This window comes from Sturnus vulgaris, chromosome 3 (genome assembly GCF_052056855.1).
Source record: "Sturnus vulgaris isolate bStuVul1 chromosome 3, bStuVul1.hap1, whole genome shotgun sequence".
NCBI lineage: Eukaryota > Metazoa > Chordata > Aves > Passeriformes > Sturnidae > Sturnus > Sturnus vulgaris.
Window position 1 is genome coordinate 4650412 of NC_142245.1, and position 19512 is coordinate 4669923.

General features: G+C 42.8%; 1 protein-coding gene and 1 long non-coding RNA gene across 8 annotated transcripts in view; one reads left to right on the forward strand and one right to left on the reverse strand.

Annotated features, from left to right (window-relative positions):
- LOC148224149 (uncharacterized) overlaps window positions 1–19512 on the forward strand; it is a 39373-nt gene that overhangs the window by 16977 nt on the left and 2884 nt on the right. The gene's annotated exons all lie outside the window — the stretch shown is intronic.
- LOC148224150 (uncharacterized) overlaps window positions 7812–19512 on the reverse strand; it is a 444317-nt gene continuing 432616 nt past the window's right edge. For 6 of the 7 annotated variants that reach the window (XR_015802075.1, XR_015802071.1, XR_015802070.1 and 3 more), the window contains one exon: window positions 7812–19475. The gene's annotated coding sequence lies outside the window, so the exon portion shown is untranslated. The remainder of the gene's footprint in view (window positions 19476–19512) is intronic. The other variant, XR_015802073.1, reaches the window with a different exon arrangement.

Genomic DNA, 19512 nt, shown 5'->3' on the forward strand with positions numbered 1-19512 from the left:
TTGTATGTGCTTGTAATTAACAGTGGTGAGATGTTACCTTCAGTTGTTCCAAGAAAAGTTTATTTTTCAGAAAAAAAGGAAGAAAAGCAATTTTTGCATGAGTACTTGGTGACTGGTGAGTTCAATATTAAGGGTTTTTTCCCTTGAAGCTGTTTCCCTCTTTCTCTTGACAGTTTTGCTCTGGGCACTGTTATCTTTGTTGTCCCAGAGGAATATCCTTGAGTGTGTTAGTCATGAACATAGCAACTGAGACTTCTGTCACTGCTTTCCAGCCTGCTGAGGACTTAGAGATCACAGTAGTGTCTGGGTGCTGAAAATAGGTGTGGCTTGGAGATGGTTTGGGAGACTGGTGAGAAACGCCTGTTTGCACTCCTGCTCATGGTTAGAAGGTTTGCTCAGTATGAGGTAAAGCCCATCCTCTCTACCTTTCCTAGGCAGGAGGAGCACGTGGTGGTGGAGGGTCTGGTTGTTTAAATTCCCTCTCCTTCAAGAGTGGAAGGCATCATCGAGTTGTTATATGGGAGCCTACTGATGTTTTCAGGCATTTTTCATCCCTGGAAAATGCAAGTCAGGATTTCTGGTGCAGGGAGGCAGTGTAGTACTGATTTCTTCACTGGATTCCTTCAGGGCTGATTCTCCTCAATCAGAGCAGTCCTTTCATGTTATTTTATATTTTACATTGTGCATGTTTTTGTGTTGCAAGGAAGCAACACGCACATTTCTTTTGTGTGGTCATTTTGTGTTAGTCTGCACAAAATGTGGCAATCTTTGGATGTGAACTCCGTACTGGTGGGGAGAAGGAGCCTTATCTGAAGCAAACTGTGTGCTGAAGTTTGCCTTCAGGTGAACTAAGACTACAAAGACTGGCTTGGGATTTCAAGAATGGCTTGAAGACTTATAATAAAAGTAGAAAGTGGCACAAAAGGATTTAATTTTAATAGCATTGTGTGTGAGAGCAAGAGGGAGAAGGCTGGAGTTTAGTCACACGGAACCAAAATATAAGGGAAGGGAGGCAGAGGGAGAAGAAAACTGGGCTAGGTCAAAAATACTGCAAAAAACTCCTAAGAAAAGATGAGCCCTTGCCTCACCACTGTGCCATTTGTGGTCTGTTCTTTTCCAACATGTGGAGGGACAAGGAGGGGAACCTTTCCAGGGCTGAGCCAAGGATAGCCGAGGACAGCCCTGGCCTTGGGGGTCCCACTGAGCCCCCTGCACAAGCAGCATTCAGACCTGCTTACCCAGCCTGCCCTCATCACAAATCCTGCATTTCCAAATAAATATTTTAATAAAAGGGAATTGTGTAGATTGTTAGTGTAGCTTATTAGGTTTTAAAAATTCATGTTTCTAAATTCCCAGTATTATTTTCCCCTTGCTTTAAAGGGAAAGAAAAAAGAGAGAAGGGGGTGGCAGAATCTCTTTTCAATAAGGGTTTAATTGTCTGTTTCATCTGGAAAGCTCTCTGAATTGAAACTCCCTTCTCCACAGTGCTACCTGAGCACTTCACAATTTTATTCTCTTGAAGTGTCTATTTTACCATTTGTCTCACTTTCAAGCTTTTAGCTAGAACTGGACATTTGTGGCCAGACAAAGGAATTTAAACTAAGTAGCGTGTTATGGACTACTTCAGGTGACTCTGCTTGGATTATATCACTCTGACACTGCAGCAGCTAAAGCAAAGGGCATTAACACGAGCCTATTGAATGTAGACCTGCAACTGAGATGAGAGAATTTCACTGAATTTCCCATTGCATCTTTCTACTGACCTTACCCCTGTGTTTGGGAGATGCCTGAACTAAGAGAAGTATTTTATCTTCGGGGTTTTTTAAGTTCCTAGAGAAAGATGCTTATGTATTAGGAAATGATACGCTTTACCTGGGGTAGCTCAGGATATGGGAATTTGGTTTTCTGTCTCATTTGATTACCAGCTTGGAACTTAGGTTTGAAAATGGAGGAGGCTTAGTGGCATTAATGGTATGGCAGATGGGGCTGCTTTGTAATGGGTGGTGAGGGCAGACACCTGAGTCTGGCAGAGTTTTGCAGGAGGGGACAATAATGAATATGAGTGGTAAATCAGTCAAATGACAGATAATTCCTCATGGGAAACTCGAAGAGCCACTGGACTGGAGCTGTTGGAGGTCTGTGAAGCAGTAGCTGCTCTGAGTAGGTGCTCAGGAGCACCTTGTGCTGGCAGTCAGGGGTGCCAGCACTAGCAGGTAATTTGGGACATAAAACCCCTCTGCTGTTACTGTCTGTACTTAGGTGCATTGCAGGAATGGCCCTTCTAGTACTGCTCAGAAGGCATAAAATATGCTAAGCAACTGTTAAAGGGGAAGAAATAACGTGTGGCAGAGAGAGATGAAGGATATGCATAAAAATATATAGGAGGCACTTCTGATGGAAATGTGAAATGTGACATTTTTGTGTCTGTGATGCTGCAGAGTGCGGTGGCTGTGCTGGTGGAAGGGCTGCAAAAGGGTTGTTTTTCTATTAAGGGCAAACAAAATGAGGGCAAAATTTTTGAAGTTGAGGAATTTTATGGTACTGGGAGGCAAATTACTGCACGCCCTGGTACAAAAGAGCAGGGGTAAACAAGACAATGTGCTGGGAGTTGCAGCTGCGTGTGCAGCGGTGCCGTGCATACATTAAGTGCCCGCGTTGTCAGGGCGAGTGACAGCGGTGACTGAAAGCCAGGCAGGAGCTCCTGTCAGCGCCGGGCAGAGTCACAGCGCTCCTAATGACGAAGTCTATTCCGGTTACATCTGACACGGGCTTCCACAGCCACTGCTTTGGGGAATTTTATTTATTGTGACCCAGGGAAAGCTGAGCTGCTCCATTGGGTGCAAGCCTCCTGCCATGGCACTTAGACAAACTCGTCCATGCTGGTTCATGAGGAGGATGGAATTTTCTGCACTCTCTTTCCTTTCTGTATCTCTTTCTTCTTCCTGCTGGACTTTACTGTAGGAAGGACAAAAAGAAAAGCATAGGGATAGCTAAAGAAAGCTCTTCTGGAGCTGTGCCTTGGATGCTCTGACCGTTTGTGAAGTTATTCCATGAGGGGCAGTGAGTCAGGGAAGTCTGTGGTTTTGTGCCTAGAGCTGTGCACCAATTTGTGCAGAAAAGGGACTGCACAGCCCCAAGTTTCTCCTTCCTCCCCAGGAAAACCCTTCAAAGGCCAAATCGGGAGATTTAGGCCTTGTCCCAGTTTGATTAGGGTAGGTCTGTGTGTGACTTACCCTGGGCTGAGCATATCCAAGGCAGGAAGGTAAACATCCCATTGTGCTGGATTTGATGAAAGAAAATCCTGGAAAACCTTGTGCTTTTCTAAGAAAACTGCCAGAGGCAGATTATTAGGTCTGAATTAAAATGCAGACGAGATTCATTAAATTGTTGACCCTGCCCCCTCCAAAAAAAAGTCAGGTTGCCATCTTAAATTGACAGCATTAGAGACAAATTATGTGCGCTGATTAATAAGTGTGGGCTAAATTACGGCTCGGAGAGCGGGTGGAGCGCAGTGGGAACGGGAGCGAGGGAGGGAGCGCAGGAGGCAAAAGCCACCCTGCCTGTGGGCACAGAGCAGTGCCAGGGGGTCCTGTGGCACCAGGGATGATGGAGGAAGGAGCAGGAGGAGCAGGAGGATGAGCCTCCTCCTAGGAACCCATTCCCTCTGGGATGCTGCTGTGCCACCCTGCTTGCCAACGTGCTCCCCTGGGACATCAGATCTGTGCTGAGCTCAGGGACTGCCTTACCCCTTTTCTTTGGGGTACATGGAGCTTTGCATTCAGAAAAGGAAAAAACTCACCCAAACCTTGGCTGGGTTGGATTTAAGAAGTTAAATAAGAAAGAGACTTGAGAAGATAATTTCCATCACACTGGGGGAAAGAAATATACTGACCATTTCAGCATTTCAGACAAAAAAGAGAAAAAGCAGGCATAATAGCATGTGGATTACTCACAAGACATAATTCTCTGCAAATACTATGACCGGTACATAAATAGCAAAATGAATGTTATTAACATGTTAATTTTACTAACCCTTTAACCTATTGATTAGCCAAACAGAAGGAAACAGCATCTTTTCATGCTTCCCCCCCCCCTTGCTTTTCATGTAATTGGATTCAAATTCACATCTGTAGCTACTAAACCAATGTTTTCAACCTTTCTTCTACACCTCCCCACCCCCAACTGTTTAACCTCCCATCTCCAGCGCTGGCATAAATGTAAGCCTTTATTTGTGAATATTCCGATAAGCACTTTGCCTCCAACTATATTGTTCAAGTACCAGCAGCATTGTTACAGCTGTAATTGTTACTATCAAGACACAGTTCTTTGTAATTAGAAAGTCAAGATGGTATTCAGCAGTATGGCAGCACAGATTCTCATTTGTTAGGCTATTAGAAAAAAAATGTTTACAGAGAAAACAGTGTCATTGTTTAGTGCTCTTAATTGACCATCTGCCTGGTAAAGAAATGTCCAAAGAAGGATAAATAAGACTATAGTGCACTTATTTATTTATTTTCTTTGTGCAATGAGTAAATTAGGAAAAGCAACAGCAGAGCCAAACTAGACAAGACATTGCTAAATCAGGCTGCAAGTGAAATCATGTCATGAATACATTAACTTTTATTTCTCTCAGTGTCAAGACTCATGTCTGCATCTTCCTCAAAGTTTGTTGGGAAGAAAAAGGAGGCCAGATCTTGGTGGGCACTGTGGAGTTGACAGCATTCATCTTTTAACAAAGTCAAGCATATGCTGCTTTGAGTGCAGCATCTTTGCATGCTCAATGACGTGTTTAATGTCACCTTTCCCACTGTAAATCATCCCTGAGTAAATCCACAAGGGAGAGTGGTACTAGGAATTAAGCAGGAGAGAAATAAAATTCATGACCATGTGGTTCTATCTCAGGGAATTTGGTACGTATTGACAAGAGAGATTCACACCTGACGGGGCCGAGAGCTAATTTGTAGTAGGGTTGTTTATCTTCTGCCTGAAAGGAATACTTTTTCATATTTAATGTGCATTTTCCTCATCTCCATGTGTGTATGTGTTTGTGATTTAGCGTGGCTAAGGGTGCATCTGCTTTTGCTGCTTGGCAAAAATGTAGTTTCAAATTTCAGGCTAATTCAAAATTCTGAGTTTTCCCTATGAAAAAGTAAAGGAGGCGCAGTTTGGCCTTCAAAAACCAGGTTTGATGTTTTCATTGCACAAGGCGCTGTCTTAGGTAGGCAGTATTTGATCTGTTCTTGCAGCATTTGTTTACAGTCTTGAAATGAGAAATGAAAAAACCCCAACAGTATTACCATGCTAAACCAATATGGTAAATGACCAAACTGATCTTTTGTACTATTTGTCTTCCAACACTCCACGTGGAAATAAACCAGTACATTTATATGTTGATTTATTACAGTGTGGAGTTGAAAAACAAAAAAAAAGAAGCAATAGGAAAATAAAACAGGAAAAGGAGAAATTAACTAAAAAATAATTATAAATAATAATAATTTCTCAAAGCATTACCAGCAAGAGAAGCCCCATTTCTGCCTCCTCCCTGGTGACTGCAGGGTCCATGCAAAGCTGCCACCACTCAGATGGTGACAGGGAACAGAGCCAGTGACAATAGTCATGGTGCAGGTAAGTAAAATTTCCCAATACTTCAAAAGCTGGCAGTGTTTTAACCATCAGTTCTTCAAAGTGAATTTCTCTCCATAAAACCTCTCCTTTGATGCCTTCACCTGCTTTCTCAGGTGCATCATCCCTCGTCCATCTGTTCCTGTTGAAACTCCGTCTCCCCCTGGTTGCTGTACTAAATTCTGGCCCTAATATTTTTTTATTTTTTTTTCTTCTTTGGGTATTCACTCTTGTGCACAGTTTTATTTGTATTTTGAGTTTTGAGGAGTACCTCAAAATCCTGGTTTCCTGCCTGATGGCTTTTGAGAAGGGGTGGTAGCTGATGGAACCTACCCATCATTTGTCTTAAAAAACACCAAAAAAAACCTAATGCTTCTAAATTTACAATTTTCTTATTCTCCTATTTCTGCATATTTTTCACTAATGCCAGCTGCATTTTTTTCAGAGAGCAATGACCCAACACTCCACTGTTATTTTTTGCTTTCCAGTAGGGAATATAACTAATATAATGACTTCCATTCAGCAGGTGCAGGAAGGTGAGAAGGGGGCAGAGCTTCTGGGTACTAAACCTTTTTTGTGTCCTGGAGAACTCATAGAATTATGAGTTCCAAGACTTTTCTTTGATCTCTCCTGACCTGGAACTGATGGAAGCCTGCTCAGATATCCTGTGTGGATGAGTCCCCATTCACAGCACTCCTCTCCTTAGTGCTGGATCAGTTTGAGAAGTGTTCAATGAGGCCTCCTTGCAGGTGGCTCCACAGTGTCCCTGTTCCTGGCTGCCCAGCACCGGGGCTGTGCTGGCACCCACGTGTCACCTTGTCCCTCGTCCCCTCCGCGTGTGCTCCGGAGAACCCAGCAGACCGAGCGGCTCAGGAAAATCTGATTGACGCCAGTAGTTTTAAGCTCATGCATGTCTAGCTACTTGTTCAATTTGTTTAGTCCAGTGGTCTCCTTTATTAGGAGCCTTAGGGTTTTTCTTTTGATTTGGCAGGATGATTATAATGAGAGCTCCTTAGTGCTACTCCACCAGGGTATCTGCCCACTTGCTCTCAGCCTCTGCTGTATAGCTCGTGATTAATGTAAAACAGTCAGATGCCCTTCAGATCAGTCGAATTTGGGGATTCTATTATAAACATGAAAAGCGTGCTGACCGCACAAAGCCCTTGGTGGTACCAATTAAAGACAGCGCCATTCAGTTGGCACTTCTCATGCCGCTGCTTTTTTCCCTTTTTTTCTTCTTTCCTTTCACGGCAAATCTTTTCCATGGCAGTGGTGGCCCCGCTGCCGCCACGCACCTGTGCCATGCTCCAGCCCCAGGGCACGGCTTCCTTGGCCGCTGGGGAAGGACCTTGCCCTCCCCTCTTGCTGCCCAGTTTCTGTGCCCCTCAGCTCGTTCTCCATCTGGCCAGACTGAGCAGTGGGATTTGAGTCCAATCTCTTCGTGTCACTGTGCAGGGACAGGCAGAGCTGCCCCCAGCAGAAAGCCCTGTGGTGTCCCCTCCCCGCTGCTGCAGAAGCTCCGGGCTGCCATCGCAGATCATTTGACAAATTTCACGGTTAGACCCCAGCTTATCATCATTATCTTTTTATTTCAGTCAGTATTCCAAGTATTCCTTGAATGTCATGAGTGAAGAGCTGGATTACGCACAAAGTGTCCAGTGTTAAATCCTATTTACATGCAAAAGTTGTGCCAGTTTACCCTGAGGTTAAATCAGTGCAAACCCCTTCTGTGAGGACTCTTCTAAACTAATGAGAATGACCTCCCATAATTTCTTTAATTAAAGAACAACAACCACCTAAATCAAGATAAAACATGCTTCATATTAAATAAGGTTGGCCAAGCAAATGGGTTTGCATTGCTTGAAGTGCTGACTCCTCTTTTTACGCTGGCTGAATCCCACAAATGCTTTGGACAGAGCCAGTGCCAGCCCTGGTTTCTGACTCTGCAGCAGTGAGAGGATGCCACACCTGCCCCTCTAAAGGCAGCACAGGCTCTGCCTCTGCCTGTGAGGTGGCCGAGGTCTCTCTCCAACATACACCCTTTGTGTTAAATCCCATGCACCACCTCTGATATTCCACAAATCCACACAGACTGTCTGGATCAAGGCAAAGCCTTTTTTTCATGGAAGTTACTCCCCCCACCACCACTCCGTGTTTGTCAGAAAGGAATAAAACTGCACCATATAAAATCAGAGAGAAAAATCCTTTATTTCTGAAATTTTATCTTCCAGAGGCAGGTTTTTCCTTGCATAAGACTCTCCATAAATCTGAGGTCTTGTAACTTTGATCTATTCACCCCCTGCCTACAACATAGACTCCAATCCCACCTCTTCCTTAATGGACTGTAAGGAATTGAGGAACACTTGTGTAAGAAAAAAAACCTCAGTACTGGTTCCTTATTTCTCTTTTTTTCATTTCTTAAATTAAAAAAAAAAAAAAAAAAGACTTTTAGAAGCCACTTTGAGGACACTTTCAGTTGTGAAGCAAGAGCCACCCGCCTTCCTTTCACTGCTGATTCCTGTTAATGCAGGGATTATGTCACTGTCCCCGTCAGTGCTCAGGGGCTGCTGGAAGGGACTCAAAGCCCAGCAAAGTTACCCTGTCAGGGTGTGCCTGAGTCTGTATCTTGCTGCAACAAAACCTTGCAAACAAAATAACTGTGATTAATCCCAGCAGAAAATGTGGGCAAAACCGAATGTGATTTTCTTCTCAATCAATATTATGGAGCTCCCACCGATCTTTTAATAATGTTTTGTTTATGGATGAAAAGATACTGAGGTCCCAATATATTACAGTCATTCATGTTTAGACCTGTAAATGAACCCCAAAATAATCGTCATATTTTGTTGCCTGCTCCACATATACACTCGGCTTACTTGTATATAAATTAAAGATAAACTGCATTTAATCCTGTTAAGCATTAAAACGTGAGCAAACAAATTGACTAACAAAATACAGGGGGATGGCAGAAAAAGAAAATAAGCTCGGAAAATAATTGGTTCTAAGGAAGTTAATGAAAGTTTGTAGCATGCTTTTTATATGAATAGAGTTCAGAAGAGATTATTTTTTTGAAGTGTTACTCACAAATCTCCCGTATCCACAATAGATCTTTTGTTAACTGTACCTGCACATTTATTGTGTACGACAGCCTAATAAAATGAAGTCATTTTAATAAACATTGTATCAGAATATCCTATCTTCCATGTGGCACTGCGAATTTCCACTACTGAAGGAAACATTTAACATTCTCACCATTTTAATACTTTTAATAAATATTTGCAATTCCTGTGATAATGCATAATGGCAGAAAAATGCATTGCCTCCAAAATTTATGTGGTTGCTGGCAGGTGGCCATTTTCCAATTTTCTGTCTCGCTAATATACATTTATTATGTATTTCTAAGGGCTTTTCTTTTCAGTATTTGGCTTGCCATAAAATTGCTATTTCTTTTACAAGAGAAAGTGCTGGTGACAAAGAAATCTCAATTGAACCCAAACCTGACAAATGGACATCTGCTGGCCAAGCCAGAGAAGAAAAACATTTGCCCAACGTAGCTCTCAGTTTGATGCCTTCCCATCAGCCACAGCCACAATATGTTTGGATCAGAGGCTCGCATTCTGAACTGCTAACAAGAATCAGTCCTTGCTCAGTAATATTTCCTGAAGTGTGACACTGTGTTGCATCATGTTACCCATGACACGACATGCAATAACATCACGTTACATGATGGGTTATGACATAGGCAAGAAGCAGCAAGTTAATACCGTGCATCACATTTTATTTTGTCTAAATTGCAGGAGCAGAGTGTAGGATGAGCTGTGAGTGGTCTCTTCTGTGCTGGCTTTGTGCAATTTATACAACAGCCATCGTTATAGTACCTGAGCATCCACCAGCACATAATTAAACCTCCATTGATAGCTGAAATCCTTGAATCTCTCACTAAGCACATATCGTTCTCTGTGTTTAAGTAGCAGCATTCATTTGAAGAGCCAGGGAGCAGGGACTAAGTATGAAGCCTAAACAGGCAGTAAGAAGTGGTAAAACTACTAAGATGATGAATTCTTACCCTCTCAATGCAAGGAAGCTGATTTTGTGAAACTCTTTATGGCATTCACAGCAAAGCAGGGGATATCCTGTATCACAGAGCATGTGCTTCTGGAGGAGCCTTTCTGGTAGCAAATGATGCTCAGAGTGTGATTTGTTATCAGAGAGCTATTTGTGATGGCCAAGATAGAAGGGCACTGAATAAATATCTACAGCTCTCAGGAACTGAAACATGATGGTGCAGGAGATGGAAAGAAATATCTCAAATAGGCAGAGGACCAGAACCTCGCTACCAAAGGTGACTGCAAATTCAGTCGGTTTTGGGTTATTTTTTCAAAGCTGTGAAGCAACAGCATAATTAAAATTTATAATATACTGTATATTAAGTTTTGCAGTAATAAACCTTGATTAAACTTATTCCTGGAATCATAAATGCAGTCCCCCAGAAAAGGCTACTGTAAAAGAGGTTTAATCTCTGATTTGCTGGGGAACTATGGGCAGGTTGCTTCATAGTCTGCATTTTTGGTTTTCCCTTTACTTGACCTATTTTGGCCCCAGCTCAGGAAAGAATCGCTATTTGGGAAAGTGCTTATTGGACTTACTGTGAATGTTTCAGAGCTTTCCTGAATCACCCCAGGAGATCCTGCAGCACTGGATATGGGGAAGACAAAAGCACATTTTTCACTGATTATCATGGGTTTATGCCAGGACTAAAACTGCAGTTTGGAACTGACTAGGTAGAAAATTTCTGGGTATTTTTTTTAACTGAAAGTTTAATGTGTCTAATTCTTCTTTATCAAATCATCCATTTCTCTATTTTGAAGCTAATTCAACTGAACTAGGTGCAAACTTTGCAAATTCTCACCAGAATTTCCCAGCTGTCAAAAAAATTACAGTTAACCTTGAATATCTGCCCAAAAATAGAATAATTTTTAATAAGTAGCAGTGTATGGCTATTTAAGATAACTAAGTATATATTTTTACATGCTTATTTTATTGATGCATTAATATATAGTTATATTAAATATTTATCATATTTATTATAGGAAATTGTATAATACAAATAGTAGTCTATTGAAATACATAATTAATATTAGGGATTCCAGAGAAAAAAAAAACTAAAACATGATTTTTCTTTGCAAAGGATAATATTCAAATACTGAGGGGAACAGATGAAGGGCCCCTTTTACCCTCCTCCTGATACTTAGGTCAGTAGCAAAGTGCAGATTTTTCTCCATAACTTGTTTCTTGGTCTAATTGATCTCTTCTTCCTGAATTTGCAGCCAGTGCTGCCTTTTCAGAAGTGCTTTTGCATCCTTGCTGCCCTGCCATACTTTGTTGTGCTCAATCCATCTCACACTAGAGACATGTCTGTGCTTTGTTTGCATTTGTTTTATGAAGTGCAGGACATGAGGTTTTTGTGTCGCTCATGTTCGATGCGCGTTGATAAGAACCAGATATTTGAAGAAATGGAGAAAAGCAGATTAAAGATTTCCTGTCCCCTCATGGGCAGTTTTCTCGTAGATGAAATGAAGGATTTGTGAGTGGGCACAAGTGAGTGATACAATCAGGTTTCTACCAGAAAGTGTAACTGTATCAGTGGGCTGCATCTTAGCATTTTTGACAAAGATTGTCTTCTGAGAAGAATTAATGTATTTCTTACTCTTGCTGCTGATTTCATCCACATCAGTGCGTTTTATTTGCTTGCAAAAAAATTCTCAGAAGTAATTTTTCCTTACAAAAGGTGGTCATTAAAAAAAAAAAGAAAAGAAACAACCCCCCACAAAAACAAGCAAAGAAAAACACCTGACACCAGGGAAAACTGTGGCAGTCCTCCATGAATCTTCTTAAGCTCATACATTTTGTAAGTATTTAATGTGATACCTTGTAGGAACAGACAACAGCAGGTGACTGCAGTAACTTTGAAGAACAGCTTTTTTCTGTCACTTCTTTTCCAGCATGGCCCAACAGCATTCCTACCAGAAACCACTTGCACAGCATCCTCATTCCTCTCAGGAAAATCAGTATAGATTGGTAATAATGCAGAGCAACATACAATTAAAAATTAATAGCGAAATGATTACATTATTCTCTTCAGCAGAAAAAGCCCTCTACCCTACAGCAAAGGCCTTTAAAGCACTTTGGCTGTTTTCCAAAAGAGCTGATGAATGCTGCACCCAGCACTGCTGCACCCAGCACTGCTGCACCCAGCACTGCTGCACCCAGCACTGCTGCCTGCTCTGCCAGGCAGGAATTGCTGGGTCTGTCGAGGAACCGGGCAGGCGGCAGGGAAGGCTCTGCTCCAATCCCTGTGCCCTCGCAGCGCTGGTGGTACCTGGCAGGAGGAGCTGCTCAGCTGGCAGCGGCATGGCAGGGCAGTCCTTTAGATTATTGCAGTAATCTGTGACATTCCAACTGAGAGACCGTGCCCGGGGAAGCTGGGAGAGAGAGGAATTCTTCGCTCGACTCCAAAACAAAGGATTTGCAGTGTTACACAGATTATTCTGATCACAAAAGTATCCTGAGATAATTGACCTTGACATTGCTCTCAGCTGTGGGCACAGAACTCTTGGTGCAGTGACTTACCTTGAAGAACAGTGTGCAACTGCACAGAATATTTACTTACTATCTTTTTTTTTATTTCTTGAAAACTCAGCACTGCAAGGACAAGTAGGCAGAAGTGTAGTGAGGGATGGAAGGTATTTTATGTGGATGAACACATGAAGAGGTGATTATGTATTGCTAAAAGTCTAATCCCTGGATAAACTACAGTTTGCTATTAATTCTTTGGACTTGCTTAGCTGCTACTTAACATTTCCACGACTTAACAATTATATTCTTGAGCTAAGAGTAACTTTTCAACAAAATGTGTAGGGATTAGAAACATTGATAATTATATTAATTAATATTAATGGGAGTGACAATATTTGTAGTCATATGACAAACATAAGGAAAGCAGGGCTTTAATTTTATCAATTAATTCTCTTTCTAATTGCTTTCACTATTCAATTGTCAGAACGTGTTCTCCCTGCAACAAGGAATGTGTTAAGCATGAAAAGCACAGACCAGAATTAAGGAGAAAGAGGGCTCTGTGTTTGTATATCGTGCTGTCTGTTACCCAGAAGCATATTGAGCCTTCTCTGTGGGCTCTGGATTTTCCCTCTGTTTATTGTAAGTGCCAATCATCGGGAGTAATGGGTTCAGTCTCATTGAGCTGGGTTAGTAGGCAGAGAGCCGGTCAGGAGCAGGGAGTGGCACTGATGGGAGAGCCCTGCAGATTATCAGCTGTCCTTCCCACACCTTCCCATAGGTGCAGGAGGAGCTCGGGACAGCAAGGCCACCAGGCCTCGGAAAAGAGAGCTCAGTGTGTGTATCCACAGTGACTCCTCAGATTTAGTGCCTTTGATGGCTCCAAGTTGTCTCTGGAGGAAGGCAGGGAGCTGCAGCCCATTGGCCTTAATCCTTCCCTGTGCTCCCGTATCTTTATACTGCTCCACCAGCTCCAGAGCTGTAAAACCAACACAATCCACCCTCCACTCCCTGGTGTGAGGGAAATCCCTCACCAGGCCCCTTGCTGAGCGCTGCAGCTGCCACAGAGGCTTCCTGGCACCAGGAGCAGGGCAAGCCCCTCCCTGTCCAGAGCCCTGAGATGCTGCTCCTGCTTGGTGTTCCACAGGCTGGGGCCGTAGGAGTGGAGTCCTGAAGGTCTCCATGTCCTGAGACTGCTCTGAATGCAGTGAAGATCCCCCTGCACAGAGCCCTCACCACACAGCCATCCAAGAGGCCGATAAAACAAATAATGATGATCTCCTGGGGCAGCTGCAATAAACAATGCTGCCAGCTAAGAATGGTGCCTTTGATGGCTCTGCAGGCGAGAGCTCAGCCATCTCTCAGCTGCTGAACCCCAGCTCGCTGCCCTCACAGGCTGTGCCAGCTGCTCCTGCAACGCTTCAGGGGCTGCTCCTCCTCTCAGCTCATCCCTGCTCTGCTTCTCCTCAGGACTGCACTCCGCAAGGCTGTGAGGTAAGGGATACTGTCACCCAGCACATGCTGCTTTGGTGGCCTCTGGCTTCTCCCAGATTACCTGGGAGAAGCTGCTTCTGCTTGCTCAGCTGTGCTGATGTTGGTCTCTACTGGCCTGGGGAGTTCCTCGCCCACACCCCAGTAAATCTGGGGGACTTGCTGATGAGCAGGAGGAAGTACCCCAAATTCATCTGCTTCTTGTGGGCTGGAGACCCCGCCCATGCCATTCCCCTCTTTGTGGACATCTGATGCTGATCCCCAGCACATCTGCATCCTTGCATATTTTTAGGATGAAATCAGGAAGCACAACTCCATCTTGCTGTGCAAGCCACATCATTGTCAAAAGGCAGTGTCACAGACACACAGATACATGTCTTCTGTGCTGGTATAAACGTTGCTTGTTCCCTATATCCTCTTCAGAGAACAGTTGAGAATGAGCCCTTTTGTGTTTGTTTCCACTGCTCCGGGATGGAGCTGGGAGCCTTTGCTTTTCCCTGTCAGGAAGCACAGGTTGAACGTATCGAACGCACCAGAATTGCTTAATGAGTGCTCAGTGAATATTAATAAAAGTTTGGACGTGACTCAGGCTACAATGGCTGAGAAGTTTGAAAGCTTTGGTTCAAGATTACAGGAGGCTGTGAGAAAATATGGTATCCAGCAGCTAGCATATAGTGTGGATATTTCACTATCCAGGGATCTCTAATTACTAATAATGTACAGGAACAGTATGATATGTCCTTACAATTGCAGAATCCTTTTCAAAGATAATCTTTAATAGTTTATTTGACAACCTGTAAAATTATAGAAAATTATTAGTCTTGGGAATTACAAAAATCCCCATAGTACAGTCAAACAATAAAATTATAATTACCTGTGGGTAATTGAAATTTAACTGTTTTTTTATTGTATATTACACATCAATAGCAACATAAGTTCAAGAGTGTCCCCCTCCCCTCCCTTTTCTTTTCCCTACAGAAGTGGGGAAAATGGACAACCCTGCTGGTATCTTGTGAGCCCTTGTCACAGAACAGAGCTCGAACAATTTCGATTAAAGCAGTATGTTCGAGACTGTCATTAGACCTGCATTAAATTACATATCTGAAATGTTAAAAATAAAGAGTACTGAAGCTTATTCACAGCTGCCTGTGGTAAAGTATGTAGTCAAGGTTTTTATTATCTTTGAAGTTCTTATTTTTCTCTTTTCTAAAACTTATTGTTTCATCAAACAAATACATAGCACATTTAAGAACAGTGTGAGCACACGAGCGGAATTGCAGGAGCTGGGTAAGGCATTAGCGTGTTTCCATTCTGTGCTCAGTTGTATTGTTTAGTACTAGCAATGGTAATTTATCAATTATACAGGAGGGAACAAAGCCCTTCACTGTCTCCCAGCTCCAGAAGTACCTGCTACAAGGCCCAAAGCTGGAGACCCTCCCAGACCTCGGGAGGCACCATTTACCATGAACATTTGCAGGGCCAGGATTTGCCTTGTCCCCTTGCAGTGACCCCATGGAGACTGCTCAGTATTCAGCTCCAAGACTTCCATGGCTTTTTTCCTAAACCAGGAAAATTATAACCTTTTTCCTTTTTTCCTTCTGACCCAAGGAACATTAATAATGAGACATCACAGCCTGTTCTAAGCAGTAAGACCATCCAGTCCCTCTTGTTATTTGTGGTGGCTTTAGAGACTTTCACACCCATCTGAAGGATAAACCCCAGCTTTTGGATGCTGCTCAGCCAGGACAAACCCCAAACATGGCATGTTTGACAATTAATTGTCTACACAGCAGCATTGTTATGCACTGCTGAGATGCACAAAATCCTCTATAGAAGGATCAGACTGGCTACTTTCAGTTGATTCTGTAAAGTGCTTTGTGATCATTATGTGGATATAACAGCACAAGTAAAAATATCTGTGTTTTATTAAGAGTTTCAATTAAAGTGTTTAATACACAGATTTTATCGTGAGAGAGGCATCACAAAGACTGCATACAACATAATGGCAAGCCAGGTATTGTTATGATTATCATTACTATTATTTATATATGATTACTGAAGTACTAAGTGAAAACTGGGAAATGAAGTTCCTGAGCCCCAAAGAGCTCATAGTAACAGCTGGTTTTGGAGGATGCAACAATAGCAGACCAGCTCTGCTTCATGGAACAATTAATGGTGCATACAGCCCAGTCTGGAAATTCCTGATCCCAAATGGCTTTTCCCATTTTCAAAAAATCAAAGAAGGTAAAATTTCAGTTGGATCCTGCCTTTTTTATTCTGATGCCTCTTGCTCTTCCCACTGCCTCTTTTCTCTGCCTGTTGGTGTGAAGGGCACCCCTGCCCTTTAGAACTGTGATGTGTGTGTTTATCCAGCAAAGCAGCTGGAAACTCCTCATCCAAGTGGTATTTGAATGCCTTTGGAAGGGAGAGAGATCCTGCCTTCCTCACTTGTCCTTCCCATCGGAGATTTTTAAGTGTCTCAGCCTCCGAAAAGCTGAAGTGGAGCTTTCAACTGGAGTGTGAATCTTTCAAAAGCAGAAAGCCCAAGAGGGGCTGTCTGATCAGAGCAGTTAATGGGCTGAGCTGAGCTGAGCAGAGGCAGGGCTGGCCCAAACCCATGGTCCTCACACCAAAGAGCCGTGACCTCGTGGAACACACACAGCTCTGGCTTTGGCTGTTCCCTAATCCTGACTCTCCGACCAACACCTGAAGGCTACAGGAAAGTTTGTCTCCATCCTTATCTTGACCATCATTCCCTGGCAGATTCCAGCTGCTGAGCTCAACATCCTAAAAACAAGAAGCTGGGGAGTTGTTGTCCACTAGGATTTATATAGATGGGATGCTTGGAAGTTAAATCTTCCAACCACTACAGTGTACCATAGTGGAAGACAAAGAGCAGGAGATAAATTTTCCTGCCTTTGAAATTTCTGCTCATGTCATTCTCTGAGCCAATTTTTACCATTTTGACTCTGGTGAGAAGAGCTATTCCAACGTGAGCCTCTTACTCTGCACTGCAGTGCAGGGATGAAGCTAAGGATGAGCAATTGGAGCACTGTCAGGATTACACCCAGGTCAGATTTTTCATTCTGCTAAAAGTCGCTTTTTTGACACGGGAATCAGGAAAATACATTGATGCAACATGTTGAAAAGGAGCAAAAATTTGTTGTCTGCTCCCACCAATATAGAGAGTCACAACCCTCCTGTAAAGGTGAAAACACAAACTTTGACACAGTGCAACATAATGGGAGAGCCCAAGAGGGGCTTTGGGGAGCTTCTCAGGGAGAGGGGGCCTTCCATGGGCTTTTTTGCTCCTGTCTGTAGGGTGAACTCACAAATATTTAGGTAGAGAGGGTTGCAGACTTCCAAATTTAAAAAAAAAGAAAAAAGAAAAAAAGATTGGCTATTTTTTTTTCTCATGGATGAGGTTATAAGGTTAATAAAAGAGTTAATCCCAGCCTGCTCTGCAAAAGGGAACAGCTCACATTTGTGAGACTTCAAAAGGCTTTGGAGTGTCTGTGTATGGATGTTGTTATTTCCTGTCAGGGCTATCCCAAGAAGATGGGGGCTGGGAGCTGATTTTTGGAAGAAGAGTTTGGCCTTTAACTAAATCAGCTGGAGTGAAAATAAAAAGGTTAGTATAAAATGATTTTGAGAGCAAACTCCAATAAAATTCTGGGTTTTGTATCGGTTTTTTTGTTTGGTTGATTTTTTTTTTCTTGTGAGAATCTAAAATTAAAACTTACTACAGAGCAGTGGAGGCTGACCAGAGCATTTCAACCAGATGGCCCAGAGAATCTGGTTGGGTTTTTTTGTTGTTTTTAAATCATTGCATGACTTTAATTTTTAAATATGTTAATGGTATCAAAGGGGAAGAAAAAGTCAATTTAGGAAACATTCAGCAAATTAAAACAAAAAAAAAGAAAGGGAAGTATAGTAGGGAGGAAAATATTATCCTTTTACTGAATGGTTTGGTGGAAGCATAGAAGACCTGGAGAGCATTCTGCCTGACAAACAATCTTGTACTCAGAGAAGGGAGATGTGGCCCAAGCTCTTGCAGAGTCTTTAGTCAGCAGACAAACACGTTCCCAGGGGTGCTGCTGCCCTTTTTTAGAAGTGCAGTTTTTGGCGCTCGCAGTTTTCAGGGATTTGCTCTGCCTGCTCCGCGGTGCTGCTGGGATGGCAGCAGGCCAGGACAGAGCTATGGCAGAGAGTGATGAGTTACAGAACAGGCTCTTCTCATTGTGGGCTGTCCTCAGTGGTGCAGCTGGTGCAGGACACACCTGAGCTCGGGCCCTGTGGCTGTGCAGGAGGGCTGGGACTCTCCTGGTCCCTCTGCCTCGGGCCCAGCGGATACAGCACCAGGCAGTGATTTACAAGGAGAGCTGGGTGTCCATTTGCTTCCCAGCACTGAGGGAATGATTATTGCACAGCATAGAAAATTACCTCAGGCCTCGTCAGGCTTTTCTGGAGAAATAAATAATAAATTCCACAGCCTGGGTTCCTTATGTCCTTCCCTGGCTTGGTGTCCCCCTGCACAGCTGAGAGTCCATGCTCAGACACAGAGTAAATGTTATAGTCAATATCCCTCGGCAGAGAAACTGCACTGCAATTTCTTTTTCTCTACTTTTCTTCCTCTTGCACGAGGCTCCTGTGCTAACAGCTAACCATTTCCTATAAGAAAATGGCATTGTGTTAAAGTTATATAGTGTATCATATTAAATTTTATAACAGTGCTTTGTGTTTTCAAAAGACTTTGGGGGGAAACAGCATCAATCAGGAAACCACATTTGATAGACTTGGAAGGGGCCTCCTGGGTCATTTTGTCCAAGACCTCTATGAAGCAGGAAAGCTTCTGCAAAATACCTTTCCCATAAATGTATCTAACCTTTCCTTAAAGACACTGAGTGATTGTGCCATAAATACCTCAAGCAGCTAAACCAGTCTGATTGACCTTACGATCAGAAAGTGTCTCCTAATACTGTAGAGAAGGTACAATTTTCCATTCTTCCAGCCTCAGCTAAGCAAGAAAAAAGGGCAAATACACAGTAATGGCCAACAATACAGACTGTGCAAACAGGTTTACTTCACTTTACTGCCATCACCTACCATAAATCTGGATGTACCCACTGATGCTTGGTTTCCCAGTGTAGTGTCTGTGATCCTCGTAGTATCCATCTCACTTTGACTTTTGGAGAGCCACCATTACAGAGTGTGGAAATAAGGAAGATGGACTAGCAGCACTTTCTGATTCAGGAAGCCATTTGAAACCCGATGCTGTGTAGTTAAAGTATTTATTTCTATTCTCTCTATATATTAGAATTTGTGAGGTGTTTCTTGTCAGGACCATTGGGAGTAGGGGAAGCACAAGGCTTTCTATGGTTCTGTCAGAGTGTCAAAGAATAATTTTTATTCTCCCCCAATAACTGTGTACATTGAAAAATAAATACCTGGTAGTTTGGCTGTTTGTTGCTGCAATAGCAGTGCCTTGTGTGCTGCTCTGCCTTCTTTTTCTCTGTGAATATTAGAAGAAGTGTCATTTTGGGTAGATCTGTTATTAAATCACAGACACACTCATTGCTGAGAGCTTCCTGAGCTGCACATAAACTATCTTTGGCTTAGATTTTTTTGTCTTGTTTTTTGTTTTGTTTTTGTTTTTGTTTTTTGCAAGCACTGAAAGAAGGTGACAGAGCTGAAGGCCAGTTGTTCAACCTCCTCTTTTCATCAGGCGTCCCACAGTTGTACTTCTCCCACACACAGGATTGCTGCAAAATGGGACAGGAAAGCAAGGCCTAGGAGCAAAAGACACAGAAAAGATAATTTAGGAAG